This window comes from Neltuma alba, unplaced genomic scaffold (genome assembly GCF_004799145.2).
Source record: "Neltuma alba isolate B1F8T4 unplaced genomic scaffold, ASM479914v2 tig00010942_pilon, whole genome shotgun sequence".
In the NCBI taxonomy this organism is placed as follows: domain Eukaryota; kingdom Viridiplantae; phylum Streptophyta; class Magnoliopsida; order Fabales; family Fabaceae; genus Neltuma; species Neltuma alba.
The window spans coordinates 69,790-89,858 of NW_021635715.1; the positions used below are offsets into that span (position 1 = coordinate 69,790).

At 36.2% G+C, this 20,069-nt stretch overlaps 1 pseudogene; it reads left to right on the forward strand.

Annotated features, from left to right (window-relative positions):
• Nucleotides 1–567: 567 nt before the first annotated feature.
• LOC114760161 (protein CHROMATIN REMODELING 5-like) lies at nt 568–19,155 on the forward strand (annotated as a pseudogene).
• Nucleotides 19,156–20,069: the final 914 nt, after the last annotated feature.

Here is a 20,069-nt window from a genome sequence, read left to right on the forward strand (position 1 = left end):
CAGTTCTTCTAGAAACTCGGTCTTATGTGGGTTGGTCTGTTTTTAAATAGAATTTGAAGTTCAGAGTGGACGTGTATCATAATCAACTTCTCAAATTAGACATGAAACTTAGCTTCCAAGAGGAGCATTGACTTACTATGAAACATTTATTTGCTTGGCTTGAAAAAGAGAAGCCTGCTCATGAATCGCAACCGATTGATACCACTAATCTGACCATCTTAAGCTGACCATACTTTGTGGGTTTTAAGGGTGAATTCAGTAACAAGCATATGATGCAATTTATTTAATCACCTTTTCCTTAGGGCACATCAAATTCTGTTTTTGCTGTTTTGTGATTTAATTTAGTTTGCACTCATCAATAGTCTATTATCATTGTGTGACTGATTGCTGGAGCATGATTAAGTATTCTACTGATGGGATATCTCTTTGTCAATCAGATTCTGACTTTCTGGAATTAGAAGATAACAAAAGCACCTAGTGACATAGAACTGGCTATATTTATTTTTGTCACCATTACGGTGAGGAGACAGAGGTAAAGAGGGTTGTAAGGAAGTCCCATATGGTTGTATGGCTTTTTTCAGGAACTTTTCAAATGAAACAGTTTCACATAGTGTCCTGGAAGAAAAAGGCCGAGGACAAAATGCTGATAGGATTGACAAATCAGTTGGCAATGAATGTGGTGATGCATCTTCAAGTGATAAAGAGTTTGATATGAACATGGATGCTCAGTATCATAGTGATGGTGAACCAGATGTTAGACTGCAAGATGAGGCTACAGCTGATGGAGTTGGTAACATGCAGTCTACTGGAAGTAAAGCTGCCATGGTTGGAAGGTGGGGTTCAACTTTTTGGAAGGACTGCCAGCCTATGAGCCATCAGAATGGGCAGGAATATGGGCAAGAATCACAAAGTGGATCGGACTATAGAAATGCTGAAGGGGCTGAGGATAATTCATCAGACGGAAGAGGGGAAAGAATAGATTCAGAAGATGATGATGGGCAGAAAGAAGCAGGAAAAGGTCCAAGAGGCCATTCTGATGTGCCTGCTGAGGAGATGTTGTCCGATGAATATTATGAGCAGGAAGAGCACAGTGATTCATTGCATTACAGGGGGATTCATCAATCGACTGCATCAAGTACCTGGCCTCAACAGATGTCTAATGCTGTCAATAGCCGTGCAAATAGGAATCCTAGAATTTCAGATGTTGTTGAAGATGATGACGGTGATGACGATAATGATAATGACGATGGTGATGCTGATTATGAAGAAGAGGATGAAGCAGATGGTATGCTAAGCATTGTTCTTGTATAGTTTGATGCCGGTGTTTAATTATTGAAATAAGCTGTTTCTATCCTTTGTTCCCCAGTTTTGATTAGTGATAAACACCTATTATGCAGCTTTTTAATGTTTTTATTTTAATTTTTTGATGAAAAATTAATTGCAGAAGATGATCCTGATGACGTGGACTTTGAGCCTGCCACAAGTGGTCGTTCTGCAAACAAGGTCATATATTTCTGTTGCTACAATTATTAAATATTGCACATTATTTTGTTTAGCACATGACACTTAAGAAGTTGCCACCTGGAGGCAGCCAGCCAGGATGTAATGAATATATGCCATTGCAACCATCGTTCACTTCATTGTCCTTTCTGTGTTTTAAATCCTTTCTACTTTCTTTGATGATTCTTGTGATATTTGACTTGGAAGATATTCCGGAAATATTAATTATCCTATTGAGTCGGTGCTGCAAAAATATATTTTTAGACTGGGAGGTGAAATAAGCTGAGTGCTTGATTTGGTCAAATGAATTTATTTCTTATGAGAACAATTTTATCAGCTCATAGATGGTGTTTGTATTTTGTTCCCCTGACAAATAGGATGGTGGATAAATAGGATCGGATAAGTGTATAAAACTGGGTTGAAGTTTGAAATTAATTATGGAGTTTTTAGAATAGGGATAATGAATTGAAGAGATTGCATAGCTGTAAAGATATTGAATATATATAACTTGCTTTGATACAGTGGAACAGACGTGTGATAAGTTTTAGCTTTGAGTGAATAGCTTTGAGTGAATAGAGGGAACTTTCATTTGACCATCTCTAAGAACTGATTTTGGCAAGTAGCAAAAGAGATTTTAAGAAGCTAAGGAGTCTGGTTTAGATAAGTTATGCACCCCTTCTGTTGTACCTAATAGAGCTTCTAGAATGGGTTTTACTTTTATCTTGAATGTGTCGTGTAGTTAATTTTGGAAAATGCGCACTTACATTTTCAGATCCTTTGTAAGATGCAATAGTTTTTGAGTGAAGTGCAATAGTGTTTACTGGGAAGACTTCCTTGCGGTGCGATGTCTTATGTGGTTGTATGGCGAATTTGGTTGGAGCAAAATGGTTTTATTTGTTAGTTGCTTTTCTTTAGTTGTTATTCATGAGCTTCTTTTTGAGTATGTTTGGAACGGCGAAACGTGGATATTTCTATTTTAATGCTGGTTGTTGGTTGATATGGCAAACCAAAGACACGTCTGACATTCATCTATAGGTTGAAAAAAAGTTGTCCTTCATAGGTTTAGAAGAATGATAATGGGGGGATGGAAAGGAAACTTTTTGAGAGTTTAATAATTTGAGAAGGGGCAGGGAAGTGTGAGGGTAACACATAGACTCGTCTTTTTCCATGCTTCCAATCTCTTCCGATTCTGCATCTCAAAAACAAACATACTGTCTAAAATTTCTCTACTTTCTTTGGTTTAGTTTATGGTATTAGATCAAACTGGTTCTTTCTTTGTAGTGCCGGTGTGATGAAGACAGGTGTGGTAATACAAGAAAGAAGTTTAGTTTACAGATGGTTGCATATCTAACTGGTCTTTTGTTGCTTCATGTTAGTTTAGGAGTTTGCATATTTTGCTTTTAGTTGGTGCGTATTTGTGATAGCAATTAAATTTAATAATGATTTCAGGATAAAGATTGGGAGGGTGAAGAATCAGATGAAGATGATGATAGTGATGATAATCTAGATGTTTCAGATGATGATGATACCTACTATGGAAGAAAACCTACGAGTCGGCAACGTGGCAAAGTGGGACGAACTGTAAAACCTACTAGAGAACGCAAATCATTTGGTGCGTCTGGTCGGCAAAGAAAGCCTAAGACATCTTTTGAAGAGTATGCGTCAACAGCAGAGGATTCTGAAAGTGAAAGTGATGATGATTTCAAAAGCATGAGAAAGAGAGGTGCAAATGCTCGCAAGAATAATGTTCGTTCTTCTGCGGCTGCTAGTTTTTCTGGCCAGAGCAGTGAGGTTCGCACATCTAGTAGGACAGTTAGGAAGAAGGTGTCATATGTTGAAAGTGAAGAAAGTGAAGAAGCAGATGAAGGGAAGAAGAAGAAGTCCCAAAAAGTACTGCCTAAAATACATGCTTTTCATTGATGCTTTTGTCTATGTTGAACATAATTGCAAGTGTTCTGGAATGTATCTTTGTGGTGATTTTCCATTATGTTGGGTTGTGTTATTCACGTGTAAGGAAGCTTGAAAAAATTGAATCATAGTGGTTATAGCAGGTGAGATATAGTGTATTCCTTTGCACTGTCTATGGTTTTTAAGACATAATACTTTATTCTTTCTGCTGAGATGACTTTTTATTTATTTCATTATGTTTGTTTTCCGTTATTGGGTGATATAAAGGGGTATAGTTTGATGTGTTTGTTACATGCTAGTAGGCTCTTTGTAAGTCTTTGATTTAGCTTAACTTATAGCCTCAGTATGCCTGAACTTTGTTCAAAGTGGCGGTATTGTTTTAACGTCATTATTTCTTTATCTTTTAAGGGTTTTGCTTGCTCCTGACCTGATGATTATGGAAATTGTATGAAAAATGGTTTAATTCTCAAGTAATGATAGTACAATTATTTTCTGGGCCATGTGGACATGACTTGAAGGTGTGTGGTTAACTAGTTATTGGCTTTAATTCCACGAATGTTCTCTTTTTCTTCAATTTCCCATTGTTTTCTACCAACTATTCTGAATTGTGATCCATTTCTTCAGGAAGAGCTTGAAGAGGAAGATGGTGACTCCATTGAAAAGGTGCTTTGGCATCAGCCAAAGGGCATGGCTGATGAGGCGCGGAGGAATAATAGATCAACAGAACCTGTTTTATGGAGTAATTTGTTTGATTCTGAACCTGATTGGAATGAGATGGAATTCTTAATAAAATGGAAAGGCCAGTCACATTTGCACTGTCAATGGAAGTCATTTGCTGAGCTGCAAAATGTATATTTCTCATCCTTATTGTTGATGCTATTTGCTTTATCTACCTCTGTTTTTATTTTCCCCCTTTTTCGAAGTCCTAAGTGATGATTCTACTCCTCTTTGGAGTTAATTTTGCACATCTTTTATATTTGAGGTTTATTCTGTGTGTCTTTCTTGCTCAAGTGGCGTACCTGCTGTTTGTTGTTTGTGAGATTGCAGCTCAGTGGTTTTAAGAAGGTTTTAAATTATATGAAGAAAGTGACGGAGGACATCCGGTACAGGAACACAATCTCAAGAGAGGAGGTAAATAATTGTGTTTGGACAGAAGCATATAGCCTTACCCAATCCCCTTGGACATTCTGGTGTTGTTGAAATATTTTTTTGTTATGAGTAAAACTGCATTGTATTTTCCAAATAATTTACATGTAAGTAAACTTTTTAGTGTATATACTGTGAGAGAAGTAGTGGTAATATGTTATGTGCTTCTTAAAAAAATTGTGTATCCCTTTACTTCTGCTTAACTGCTGCAGGTTACAATCATTTAGTTGATGTTCCTATGGTTTTGATCTTTTCTTAAGTGTTTATATATATGTATATTTAATTCCTATAGCGCACTGTTAGGGGAACTAATTCCATGTTTTATGTTTGTACTTCAATTTTCTCCTGAATGATTATCATTCAAAGCTTACTTTCGACTTGTATCTTGACATTATCCAAGCGTTGGGCATGTTTCAGTTTTTAATCATTTAATGGGGCTGTTTGCAGATTGAGGTCAATGATGTGAGTAAGGAGATGGATTTAGATATTATCAAGCAAAATAGCCAGGTTTGTTTTTCTGCGTTTTATGACTTTGATCTTCCACTTTTCTTTGTTTTATGATGCACTGCATCTAATTTAGTCATATTTTGTTTAGGTGGAAAGAATCATTGCGGATAGAATCAGCAAAGATAATTCTGGCAATGTTATTATAGAATATTTGGTCAAGTGGCAAGGGCTGTCTTATGCTGAAGTGACATGGTAGGGTAAAGCTAATTATAGATTAACTTGTGCCTTTATTTTTCTGTTCTTATCTAAGGCCTTTTAATTAGAAAGGAACAGTTGATCTTATTGCCTCCTTGTTTTAGGTCCTTACCTGTGGGTATAATGTTTTCTATTTTATGCTGCAGCCGTTAATATTAGTTGATCTTTGTGCATTGGTACCTTCGAGTGTGGAATACTAATGTTTTTTTTTCTTGGTTGGCTTTTCTACCAGGGAGAAAGACACAGATATTGCTTTTGCTCAGCATGCTATTGATGAGTACAAGGTAACTTCATTTTATTTTAATAATTTATTGGGGAAAATTAATTATTTAGTCCTCATAGTTTTAACTTGCTTACAGCTCAGTCTCTGAAGTTTAACTTATTCAACTCGGCCCCTCAAGTTTTAGCTGTTTAATCTATTGGTCCATGTACTTAAATGTCTAGTTTTTTACGGATTGAGTTGTAACCGAATCATGAAGTACAGGGATCAGCAGATTAAATAGCCAAATTTAGATGGCATGGCCTAAATAAGATTAGGGCTTTCTTTGACTTAGGAAGCTTATGAACAAGTGGCATGAAGTAGGTACTCTACGACAAGCATGTGGACTCAGCAATTTAGAGGTTTATAAGTATTATGTGGGTAGTATTTGTCCAAATAAATAGGAAGAGTATTTCTTACACACAACACTATTAATAACTTTTGAATAGTACTACAAAAATGCCATTTATATTCTATATCTCATAACTTTTAGAAGTATCTCCTGTGTCATTTACAATAGAATGAGTTTTACGTGTTCTGTTACGTAATTGAATGATCTCATTTATGCAACTGTTAGGGAATAACAGAAAATACAGATAAAAAATGAGGTCTGAGAAAATTCTATGCATTTTATATTTAAGTAATTTACTGAATCTTTCTGCGGTCATTGTCCTCTAATTTGAGTGTGTCATGAGCTCCAATTTTAAAAATTGGCGTCAATTCAGCTGATAGATGAGAATGTGCGATCATCATATTCTTGGGCTAGCATGTGTTAAACCAAGACTTGGTCCTTCCCCAAGTGAATTTTAGGTCTGAATCCCTTGCATGGGAATGGTGTTTTAGGGAGAGTAAGTTCTGAGGTTTTGGCCCTGCTGGTGCACTTAGGAGAATAAAATCTCTTAGGTGTTGGCCCTACTTTTAGAGTATTCTAAACTATTGAAGTTGCAAAAGTTGCCATGATAGTGTCCTCCCTTCCGTGCATTTGACACATACAAGCACACCCACTCATTTGATTGGGAGCCTGGATGTTGCAAGAGACAGGGCAATTGATTGTCTAACTTCTGCACCGTGGTTGATTTGCTGGGATCAATGCTTATATTTTCTTCCTTCCGATCAATAGTTATTTTGTCCATCTTCTACCTCACGAGCATGTCTCAGAAGGAGTCGTATAGGCTGTTGGATTTATCTTATAGTTTCAGTCCAACTTGTATTTCGGGACCTGTATTTTTACTTAACAGTGCTGTCTATTGTCAGCAAGCTAATCCGTATGGGGAAAATCTGTTAATGTTCTTAAATTACTTATCCAATAGCAGTAAGCATTTTGTTCTGTTACCTCTTGAGCAGGCTCGTGAGGCTGCAATGTCAGTTCAAGGAAAGAGTGTAGATCTACAACGCAAGAAAAGTAAAGGTTTGTGTCTATTTAGTGTTTTTCAAACTGGTATGAGGCTGTGTATTTTGTGAGACTGATGTGAAATGCATATTTCTGTGCCTTATTTCAATGAAACTATGTATATTTGCAATTGTGCCTTGGTTGCACTGTATCCTTCATTTGGCTTTTGGTGCATTATTACTTTGGCAAGTCTTGGCATTTCTGATATATGGGGAAGTATCCTATTCAATAGACACCCTTCTATAAACGGGTGTCTATTGAATGATATATTTCTATTTTAGCCCATCCTCTCCCTTCTATATGTATCATTTTCCCTTTATGTTCTTGGCTAATTTACATAACGGATTTTTAAATTCTTTTCATATTATTATGCTAATAGTGCTATCTAACAGGGTTGCCTTCTCTCATGCTTGGCCCGGTTTTGAAGCTTAGGCCTTAAAACCGTGTGTGTTGCAGATTGGTGTAACCATGTTCATATGTAGAGACTTCTGGGTCTAGATTTAATTGAATGAATCTATTGGAAATAATTCTCTGATACTTCAATGGTTTTTGCCCACTCACTGTTTCACACATAAAAGAGATTTTTAAGTCTGCAATTTTTTGTGCGTCAGAATTTCAATACTCTTACTTCAAAGCTTTTATCATGACATGAAATTATGAAGTAGTTGGAACCATATTGATTGAATACTTTGTGTTAATATTTGTTTTTTGGTGTAAGTTTAAGGTGCAGTGGTAGTATTTTCTCTGGGAACTTATCTGTCTTTTCACATATTATTAATGTTTTCCTACAAAATTTAATTGCCACTATGATTGAAAACAAATCAAGTTATCAGATTATTAGTCTAAAAGTTGAATTATTGAACTGATATATCCATTCTAAATTTAAAAGCATTTATTGACAAACTTATGTTTAATTTACTCAACAGCAAGTATTTGAAAGTTGATAAATGAAATCTTCTTTATGATGAGCATTTCACTCTGGTGCCTTCCTTTTATTTTTATTCTGCTTTCTTCTATATTTTTCAGATACATGTTGGCACTATGGATAATTTTCCAGTTTCTTGTTCGAATATGTGATATTTTTCATATGCAAAGAATGCTATTTTAATATGTGCTTTTATGATTATTTAGCAAGTTTGAGGAAGCTTGATGAACAGCCTGAGTGGTTGAAGGGGGGAAAGCTTCGTGATTATCAACTTGAGGGCTTGAATTTTCTTGTTAACAGGTATGTATACATGTCTGAATACATCATGCTTTTCACTGACAGATGCTCTAATTTTCCCTATTGTATGACAGTTGGAGAAATGACACAAATGTTATTTTAGCTGATGAAATGGGTCTTGGTAAAACTGTTCAGTCAGTATCGATGCTTGGTTTTCTTCAGGTATAATACAAGTTTTCTGTTTGCCTTTCTGATGTTTTGCTATTTTGAAGATAATTATATCATTTCCCTGTTGCAGAATGCCCAGCAAATCCATGGCCCCTTTCTTGTAGTTGTCCCTTTGTCTACTTTGTCAAACTGGGCCAAAGAGTTCAGGAAGTGGCTTCCTGATATGAATATTATTGTATATGTTGGTAATCGAGCAGGGCGAGAGGTAAGAGCTATTTCTTGAATTCCTGGTCTACATGTGAAAGTTATTACACAGTGAGTAGGATATTTGATTATTAACGTGTTGCTGGAACCCTTTCCTCTCAGTTTAACTGCTGATCAATATAAATTTCATTTATTCTAAAATAAAGCCTAGAATGGGTGGAAAATTTAATCCCTTGCTGGTTTGAATGTTAACAATTATCCCACTGGCTTTGATATTCCCTTATTTCATATCTGTGGGGGCAGTGAGTCTGCTGATTTAGTTTTAAGGACATAGTGTCTCCTGGATCCTATACCTACTACATATACAAAAGTAGGTTAGTGAAGTTGGGATCTAGTCTAGTGTGGGATAAGTTATAGTCATATATGCTTGTTTGCCTTTTTGTTATTTTTTATATTATTATTTTCTTTTCAAATGTTCAAGAGGAAAATGGGCAATAATGTACATTTGGAAGAGGTTTTTACCCTTTATCAACGATTCTTTTCTTAGAGATTATTAGTTATCTTCAAATGTCAATGGGTGTTGTAACCCCGTTTCTTTTCATTTAAACACTTTATGTGTGCTTTAAGATATCGTTTACCATAGGTTTCTCAATCATGAAAAGATGGCTATGGTTCCACTCATTTTCTGTCTCATCGACCGCATTTTCTTGGTATGTGCTTAGTTGCTGTGTTGTCCATTGAAGTTAACCTTATTTGCCATGGTTGCATATGCTGTTTTGTTTATTTTAAACGCCACAAGCTTGGTTCATTGGAGCTATATATATTTTTAAGACAATTTTTGTTCGTTTAAATCCCTACTGTGCACTTGAGTTCATCAACTTTTAATAGTGTGGGACTGCTGCTTGCAATTCGTCACATATGTTGGGATATGCTGATATGGCAGCCATGTTTGAACCCATCAATCAAATTGTTATTTCAATTGTCCTTTAATTTAATCGCGGAGATATACCAAATTTTGTTGTTTTCTTTGGTCTTCAATGCCTATATTGTTTTGTGTTGTGTTTCTCCATTCAAATGTGATGTTGATCAGGAATGTTAAACTGTCAATTTGAGCACCACTTTGTAAAGCGGGGTTCTTTTGACAGAGAAAATTGTAGTGATTTATCTTATTTGAGTTGGCTGGCATAATATTTAGCTGCGATGAATGGGGGGTGGTTCTGTCGGCTGCCTTTGAGTTTGAAATCAGCTCTTCTAGACGTTGGTATTTGTGATTCAAATTAACATCGGAGCAATTTGTTCTGCTTGATTACTTTCGTGCAGATGGTTTAATGTTGTAATGTTATATATTTCATTTTTAGGGAATATTAAAGAAAGCTGCAAACACTTTGTGTTCAATTGTTTTTAATGTTAAATGTCATGTAATTTGCCCCCCCTTGATTGTCTGCTTTCCGGTGGCAGGTTTGTCAACTGTATGAATTTCATAATGATAAAAAGGTTGGCAGGCCTATAAAATTTAATGCCCTCTTGACTACATATGAAGTAGTTCTGAAGGATAAAGCTGTTCTCTCCAAGATTAAATGGAATTATTTGATGGTTGATGAGGCTCATAGGCTGAAAAATAGCGAGGCTCAGCTGTACACTACACTTTCAGTATGTAACGTTTCCTCTTAATTTCCACGTTGACAGTATTTCGTGATGCTCTCTCTATTTTTTTTTTGCCTTTTGGAATATTAACTTACTTTATTTTTCTGATTTCCTAGGAATTTAGCACCAAGAACAAATTGCTTATCACTGGCACCCCCCTACAGAACAGTGTTGAAGAGCTGTGGTAACTAAATAGCATTCTCATTTATTTTTGGCTTGTTAAAGGGAGAGTATCTTCTTTGTACAATAACAGATTTTATTATTTTTTTGGATAGATGGCAATAATTCTGAGCTCATAATGCAATCTGATTTTGCTTTCATCTTTATTAAGGTTCCATTGAATGCACATTTAACTAAATGCCTGATGCAATAATTAGCTGGCACATGTACTATAGATCCTTATGCATATATGATATTCATGTAGGAAAGATAGAAATCATATTCCTTCTTCTAAGATGCTTCTCTTGTTTCATTAGCCTCTTAGTTGCTTCTGAGTGCTAGCTCTATATTAATGTTGTCATGTGTTGAAACTACAGTTTACCAGTTTCCATGGTAGAAACAGAGCATGTCTCATGTCACGGTATAAGCAAGTACTCTATAGCGGAGCACATTTATTTGAGTACTTGACGTAGATCAATCTGTTCCATTGGTTGATCAGTTGATGGTTTTAATGTTGTGGTGAACACCACTCTGTTTATTTGTGGTTGTTTTTCTCTCAGTTTTAACTATCATACATATGTATGTATACACTCTAAGGAAATTATCAAGAAAGATATTAGCATCTTAATTTTGGTTGCCTCAGTTTTCTTCACTTCTCTATAACAGATTACTTTCTTTGTTTCCTAGGGCCTTGCTTCATTTCCTTGATCCTGATAAGTTCAAGAGCAAGGATGATTTTGTTCAAAACTATAAGAATCTGAGTTTGTTCAATGAGAATGAGGTATGGTTTGCCTTTATTATCCCCCCCCCCCCATTTTATCTGTTCCTTAATTGCCTTGTTCAAGAGTTTTTCTTTCGGGTAAATTGATGCCTATGCATTTTACATGTTAGCTTGCCAATCTTCATATGGAATTGAAGCCTCACATACTCCGAAGAGTCATAAAAGATGTAGAGAAATCGTTGCCCCCAAAAATTGAGCGTATACTCAGAGTTGAAATGTCTCCTCTTCAAAAACAGTGAGTACTATTTTTTTGTTTTAATTATATTGTTCGTAGCCACCCTGTGAGTTCGCTTTTTATGTTCCTGCTACCTTTGCATTTGTATAGGTATTACAAGTGGATTTTGGAACGTAACTTTCATGATTTGAACAAAGGAGTTCGTGGGAATCAGGTCATCTTACTATTGTTTTATAATCTTTTTATAATAATTTTGTTGAGTTATTTTATGTGGTGCCTGTGTTTTTTCTCCATGATGCTGATTTGGGAAGATGGTAGAAGTAATATTGCTTGTATGGGTTATCTTTCCAGTTGTTCTGTTTAAACAGACATTGTTTCAAATGTGGTATATAATGTTTTTTCCCTCTCCATTTCCTGGGATTATCAGTTTGTCAATGATTTTTTCCCTGTAACCATGTTGCTTCTGAATTTCGTTGCTCTTGACCATTTTACAAGCTCAGGTGTTCTCCTTTATCTGTCTTATTTCAGGTTTCTCTACTTAACATTGTGGTTGAATTAAAGAAGTGCTGCAACCATCCCTTCTTGTTTGAAAGTGCTGACCATGGTTACGGGGGGGACTCAGGAAGTAGTGATAGCAGTAAACTCGAGAGAATTGTCTTCAGCAGTGGGAAGCTTGTCATACTTGATAAGCTACTTGTTAGATTGCATGAGACTAAACATCGTGTTCTGATATTCTCTCAGGTTGGTTGTTGGAACTGGTTCACCAGGTGCAGTTCTTGATAAATGATCTTACTGAAACTTTTGCTGAACAATGTTGCATTATTCTACCTCTATTCCTAAATATAAGATCTACTTTGTAGTGCAAATTACACTACAAAGTGAATGTTATATTTAGGACCGGAGGTAGTATATATACAAATCTATAGGAATTGATCCAATTCAAATCTTTACTGTTGGGTATGTTTGTATTGAGGAAACTGGAGAAGGGAAGGGAGGAGGGTGTTTGATTTATATATTTCTCTTTATTTTAGATATAAATAAACATTCCATCCCTTCCCTTCTCCTCAATTTAAACATACAATTATGGTGATTTCTGACGTGTATAGTTGAATTAATTTTACTTGCGATAATTATGCTTGATATTCGGCAAAAAGATAACTATGCTTGGTAATGTTGTTCAAACTGCTTAGTAACTAGTCTACTGGCATGAATGGCTTGGCACAGTTTGTTAAGATGCTTAATTTATCACCAATCAGTACTTATGAAGTTTTTTGTCTTGGATACTTGAGTGCCCGCTAGAAGTGTTCCTGTTTAGTTAAAAATTTAAAATTGTGATGCAGCCAATAGTTCTTAGGCTGTCATGGAAGCCTTAATGGATGGGTTGCTCTTCTTCCTGTTTTGGAAGAATTAGTTGCCTTAGCTTCTTCAGTGCCTATAGAAAAATTAAAGACAAAAATTTCTTGAAGAACTATGGGAAAACTGGTGCTTATTGATAATATATTTAAACAGTTTATTCCTAGTTGCCAATCAGTCTGAATACTTCCAGTTTCTGAAGTCTGAAAGCAAAGCTGTTTTGATGTCTTATTTATTTTGAAGGTTCATGAAATCTAGGAGGTCATATAAAAACATGGGAAAATCCCAAAAAAAAAAACCTCTTGAATTTCAAAATTCCAGATTAGTCTTATTTATTACACTTTAATGGCAATTGACTATTCTTGAAAAACAAATGACAACACATTTTTGTGGTAATTTCTGATTTGAGATTTTGAAATTCAAGAGGTATTTTTTTGGGATTTTCCCTAAAAAACATCTCAAGTATTACTGAGTGTTCTGCTTGCTGCGGTTGATGTGCTTTAGTCTTGGGGATATATTGATTGCTAATTCTGAATCAATATATCACATACTTATGTAGATGGTTAGGATGCTGGACATACTGGCCGAGTATATGTCCCTTAGAGGATTTCAATTCCAGAGGCTTGATGGAAGTACAAAGGCTGAGTTGCGACAGCAGGCAATGGATCATTTTAATGCACCTGGTAGTGATGATTTTTGCTTCCTTCTTTCAACTAGAGCAGGAGGTCTAGGTATCAATCTTGCCACAGCAGACACTGTCATAATATTTGATTCAGACTGGAATCCCCAGAATGACCTCCAGGTATTAGCATGTTTATTATTTCTATTATCATGTTTATTGTTGTTGGTATTTCAACAATGGGTTTAGGTTACCTACTTCTATCTTTTATTCTCTTTTAGGCCATGAGCAGAGCACATAGAATTGGGCAACAAGAAGTTGTCAACATATATAGATTTTTGACCAGCAAAAGTGTCGAGGAAGATATTTTAGAACGAGCTAAGAAAAAGATGGTATGAATCTTTTGCCTTTCCTTTTACTATATCATAATAAATTTACTTAATAGTATATCCATTCATTTTTCAGAAAAAACTTTACGTTGTGTTTATACGTGAATTTTGCATCTATATTTTTCTCTTGCACATGCAGAGCTATATAACTTATTTGTTTCATAATTTGCCTTGAGCCCGATAATTCTACACTCCTTTTCACGTGAACATGTTTTGTAGGTCCTTGACCACTTGGTCATTCAAAAATTAAATGCAGAGGGTAGACTGGAGAAGAAAGAAGCCAAGAAAGGAGGTCTTTTTGACAAAGTAAGGATACATGTCAAAATTGATTAATTGCTGGTTTGTAGACATGTTTCCATTGGATTATGTGATACCATTGTAGATGATATTACTGGGCTAATATCATCCCTGTTATTTTAGTACATAAAACCTATTGAATCATATTGGTTCCACTCTTTAGGTGTTTGCTTTTGATTTATTACCCTACCGTATCAAACTTGTGCTTCTTCCATGACAGAATGAGCTATCAGCAATTTTGAGATTTGGGGCAGAGGAGCTTTTTAAGGAAGAAAGAAATGATGAAGAGAGTAAAAAGCGACTTTTAAGTATGGATATAGATGAGATTCTTGAAAGAGCAGAGAAGGTTGAAGAGAAGGAAGCCGAGGGAGAGCAAGCGCATGAATTATTGAGTGCCTTTAAGGTACGATTCAGGGACCACATCCTATATCCAGTTCTTCCATGTGATTTTATCGTGTGATTATTCGTATTTTACAGAGCATAATTTGAGTTGGGACAGGGCATTACTTAGCTGCTATTCTTTTTCAACTTGCTTTTCTACAGGTTGCTAATTTCTGCAATGATGAAGATGATGGGAGTTTCTGGAGTCGTTGGATAAAACCTGATGCAGTAGCCCAAGCTGAAGTATTGTTCTCTTTTGATCTTCCCCTAGAAAATCTCCTAAATTTGTTTCTAAAATATTGCTTGTTTAGTTTTAGCATGTATATCTCTCTCTTCTGTTCGATTCAAGACGTGTAATTCTATTTTTTCTGTTTTTTCCCCTTGCTTTTTCTGTTTTCTTTTGTAGGAAGCTTTGGCTCCACGTGCTGCAAGGAGCATTAAAAGTTACGCAGAGGCCAATCAATCTGAAAGAAGTAGTAAACGTAAAAAGAAAGAACCTGAGCCTCCTGAGCGAGCTCAGAAACGCCGGAAAGCTGAGTATTCAGCTCCTGCAACGCCAATGATTGAGGGAGCATCAGCCCAAGTGAGATGTTGGTCCTATGGGAGTGTATCTAAAAGAGATGCACTACGATTTTCTCGTGCTGTAAGTTCCTATTATAACTGACAACCAGTTACGTCATTTCCTTAAATTTCTTATTTTTGGCAGCCTTAATGTTATGATGCCCTATCAGCATTTTCTTAATATGAAAATTTTGATAATCAATTTCTAAATCGGCTGCATGCTTGTTACCACTGAAAAAGTAGCCCCCTTATTATTGCTGCTGCATAAATGTAAGTTTTACAGAGAAATATGTTACAACGATAAAATTTATTGGGATCAGGGTGTAGGTGGGAAGAAGATAACCAAAGTATTGTATTTTATGTTTGATTCAACATGTTGGGAGTGTGGCCAAAATTTTGGACGGGCTAATTCTAGTTTTTTGTAGTTTATTAGTGAAACTGGATTGCAAATTATTGAACATAGTGGCATTATTGACGTGGGGTGTGTAGCTGTTTTCTTTGCTCAGGGTATACCTCCATGGCTTACGCTTTGTGGAGTAGTTTTCACCATTGAATAATTGTTTCCTTCGCAAACCTTGCACCAAATTTAAGTTGGTCACCTTAATGTGATTTAGCACGAGTTTTTTTCTTTTTTTTTGGCCCAAATTAACACAAGCTCAAATCACATCCAATCATTCCGTACACACAACTATGAAGCAATAAATATTTTTCTGTCCTTTTCTGTGAGTACGTTACTCGTGCTGTTATTTGCTATTGTTCATACAAGTTTTCAGAAATATACTGCGGTTTGAGATTTTGAGTGGAGTGGTCCTAGGGGAATAGGACAATATAATTGAGCATAAATTGGGGGTTCTTGTTTTGGCTTAGAGTAGAAATCATGGTTTACCTTTTTGACATCTGAAAACTTCCCTCAGACATGTTTGGGCATCCCTGTGGGTTTAATCAAGTTGTGTTAATTTTTGGGATAGCTTTCTTAGAAACATTTCTTTGCGCCCCTCCCTCCCTCCCTCCCTCCCTCCCTGTCTATCTTGGAGAGATTTGTTCAGAATATGCTTTTATGCTGATTGTATATTCCTTTTTATTTGTTATTTTCATCATTTTCCTTATAAACTATTGTTGATACTAATCACAAAAAGAAAATCAGGTTATGAAATTTGGGAATGAGAGCCAAATCCACTTAATAGCTGCTGAGGTTGGTGGGGCATTTGCGGCTGCTCCGCCTGAAGCTCAGATTGAACTTTTCAATTCTCTAATTGATGGCTGTAAAGAAGCAGCAGAACAAGGAAGTATAGACCCAAAGGTTTGTATAGCACTAAATTTCTTTACAAGCATTTGTGGAATTGCTTAATGTATTCTAATCATTTTCATGTGTGGCATGTATAACTGCATACAGGGGCCTCTTTTGGACTTTTTTGGTGTCCCAGTGAAGGCAAATGATCTGCTTAACCGTGTTCAAGAACTCCAACTCTTGGCAAAGCGCATTAGTAGATATGAAGATCCCATTGCACAGTTTCGTGTTTTAACATATCTTAAACCTTCAAACTGGTCTAAAGGTTGTGGGTGGAATCAAAGTAGGTGTTACCCATTATGGTTTGTATTTATGCATTTTCATGAGTTTGTTGATTTCTGGTCTTGCTGATAATAGTTTACTTGTTGACAGTTGATGATGCAAGATTGCTTCTTGGAATTCATTATCATGGATTTGGTAATTGGGAAAAGATACGATTAGATGAAAGGCTTGGCCTCATGAAGAAGATTGCACCGGTTGAACTTCATCACCATGAAACTTTCTTGCCACGAGCTCCTAATTTGAGAGATCGTGCTAATGCCCTTTTGGAACAAGTATGTAATTGTGTTAATCTAATCTACTCTCTTGTTTCAATGCTTTTATATGCTTCCTGGTCTTGTGGAATTGAAATTACTTTTTGACTTCTTTTTCTACTTAACCATGCATGTATGGTGATGATATGCATGCTAACTACAGGAGCTTTGCTAGTCCATGTTTAGGTTACTCTTAGCAGCATCATAGTGTGATTTTTCTTTTCTCCTTTTTAATCCCTGTGGCACACTGATGTGAGGATAAAAGCTGGTGTTCTCAAGCAATATTATTTATGTGCTGCAATGGATTTGCTTTTATTTTGGCATGTATTATTTATCTCCCTGCAAAGTTTCTCTGCATGACAGGGGAATCATACCTGAAGACTGCTATAATATACAAGGTTTTAATAGTTCTTTTACCTAATGGAAAATAGAAGTTGCCTTTTTTGTTTAGATGTGGTTTCTTTTGAACCCTGTAAAAGAAGAAACTAATGGGGTCAATTTAGGTGTAGCGGGTTTGGAGTATCTTGAAACAATTATCACACTAGTGTTATTTCTCACAGGTGCCTTCAAAGATATTATCTTACCTCTGGTTCAGGATCTGCAGTACGGTCCTAAATCAGGGGTCATACTACTTTTGTCTATAGTTGGTTAATGATTTTTGTTCATTGCACTGCAACTGTATTGCTTGACCTGTCATGGTGTCTTTATTTATTTATTTATTTTGGGCCATTAATGGCATGAGCTAATTCCTGGACTATAATTCATCTAGGAACTCGTTGTTCTTGGTGGTAAAAATGCCAATAGTAAAGGGGGCCGCAAGGCTTCCAAGAAGGAGAGGGAAAATCTTATGAGCATTTCAGTGGCACGTGGGCCAGAGAAGAGAAAATTAAGTTCTTCTAAAGTTAACGCCCAAATGAGAAAGGATAGGTCCCTGAGGTCCCAGAGGATTGAACCAATAGTAAAAGAAGAGGGTGAAATGTCTGACAATGATGAGGTGTATGAGCAGTTCAAGGAAGTAAAATGGATGGAATGGTGTCAGGATGTGATGATTGATGAAATGAAAACCTTGAAACGTCTGCACAGGTTGCAGACAACCAGTGCCAACCTCCCAAAGGAAAAGGTACGCTTAAAAGTGACCTCTTAAGGAACCCCACCACCCCACCCAAAAAAAAAAAAATGATGACACTTTCACTATTCACATATGTTTGACCTGGTTTTTTGCAGGTGCTTTCCAAAATCCGCAATTACTTGCAGCTTCTTGGGCTGAGAATAGATCAAATTGTGTTAGAACATGAACAGGAGCCTTATAAGCAAGATAGTAAGTTCTGCTTCCAGTTCTGAACGTTAATGCTCTTCGCTTCTTAGTTATTTTAGCCAATTTGTTAATGTCTTGAATCTTGATCCCATCTTTCTTTTAAACCATGTGGATTTTGTTTATCTTCTTGGATGACTGGCGTTGTCTGACTTTGTTCCCTTGTTACTTGCAGGGATGACAACGCGACTGTGGAACTATGTCTCCACCTTCTCCCATCTTTCAGGGGAGAGGCTGTATCAGATCTATTCCAAACTTAAACAGGAGCAACAAGAGGAGGCTGGGGTTGGCCCTTCTCACATCAATGGGTCAGTATCTGGTCCATTTGGGAGAAATCACCCTAATTCATTCCCTCGTCATATGGAGAGACAAAGAGGATACAAAATGTGACTTCCTATCAAATGCCAGAACCAGTTCACAATACAGGAAAATCTGAGGCTTGGAAACGAAGGAGGAGAGGAGAAGGCGACAGTCATTTTCAAGGTCAGCCACCATCTCAGAGAGCTATGGGTAATGGAATCCAAATATCTGACCCTAACTCACTGGGGATTCTTGGGGCTGGACCCTCTGATAGACGTTTTGTTAGTGAGAAACCATATAGGACACGACCTGGTGGGGTTCCTCCAAGACAGGGTTTCTCCTCAGGCATAAAATAGTCACTTATCTGTGGATGAGAATGGCTGATTCTAGAGTTTTGGCAGTCGGCTATGGGCCGTGCCTCTGCATGTACATGGCTTCAGCTACTGTATATTCTCTGGAGTATTTTTTTTGGCAACCCATGGGAATAATGAGATCTTGCAGATCCTTTTTTGGCCCCCTCTGGCTGACTTGACGTATCCCGAAACATGGGATTTGCAGCCTTGAACGAGTTAGTCGAAGCCGACGATGATCTGGGCTGTGCAAGATGAAAGGAGTCTTGCCCCCTTTTTCCTCATTGTCAGCCTTTTGATTTTCACCATCCTCCCTGAAAGTTGAGCTCAGCAAAGTGTTTACGTATATAGCGAAAAATCTTGAAAGGATTTTTTTCTTTTTAATCTTGACATTCGATACAGACATGTATTAGGAAAGTGTATATTATCAGTTTTGCAATTTAATTGAACTTGTTTGGCCTCTTCAGGATAAAATTATGTCAGCTTATGCATACAGGAATGTATTTTATCTCCAAGATTTTGTGCAACTCTTCCCAAGTGATTTCCACTAGTCAATGAAAAATGAATTCTTGGATTTTTTCCCCCTCCTTGGTTTCCGCATGTATTCTGACTTTTTGTTTTTGATATGTCAATTTTCATTAGTGTGGTGCACGTGGTTCAACAATGACAAATGTTGCATTCGTTTCCAGGTGATTTTTTTTTTTTTTAAATTCAAAGCCCGCGTTGTTGAACTTGCTTGGATTTATTTGGAACCTTATTTTGTACATTGGCGCTGTAAATTTGTTTGTGTGCAGAAATCTCAGCCCATGTGATCAATTTATGCCCACATTTCTATGTGTATTGAAAATGTTTAGCTTAGTTATGTTCAATGTATTAATTATTGTAATTCATATTTCATACGCAAGTTTCTTTATAGTTGTCGAGTTTTGCTGTAGGACTTGTTCCTCTTCAGAGCTCTTAACATTTCATTAATTAAATTTTGCAAATATTTAATTTGTCCTTTTTATTGGTCATGTGGCTGCTCTAGCTTATTATTTTGCTAATTCAGTCTTTACTAATATTTTCCTATAAATATAAAAGTTTTTCAGGCATAAAGAGTGATTTATTTCTTCGTTCAATTCTTTTACCATTATTTTTTTTTCCTAAAAAAAAAAAAAGACGTTGGAAGCACAGTTATACGCTGCAAGGTTTTATATACGTACGTGTGTAACTAAGGAGGATATTCAATGGGCCAGGAAGTTTTTACTTTATAGGATATAATTGAAGAGTTAACATTTGTCTTGCATGTAAGATTTATTTTACAAGTTTATCAGTTTTTTTTCCTCAAATTATTGATATTTTTCTAACAATAATCAACCGAGAGGATGGTGGAAATTAAAAAAATACTTTAAATATTTTGTAAAAGATATATTCTTCCGATTCAAAAATATAAGACCCTTATATATAAGGGTCTTATATTTAGGATTGAAGAAGTATTATATTAATTAA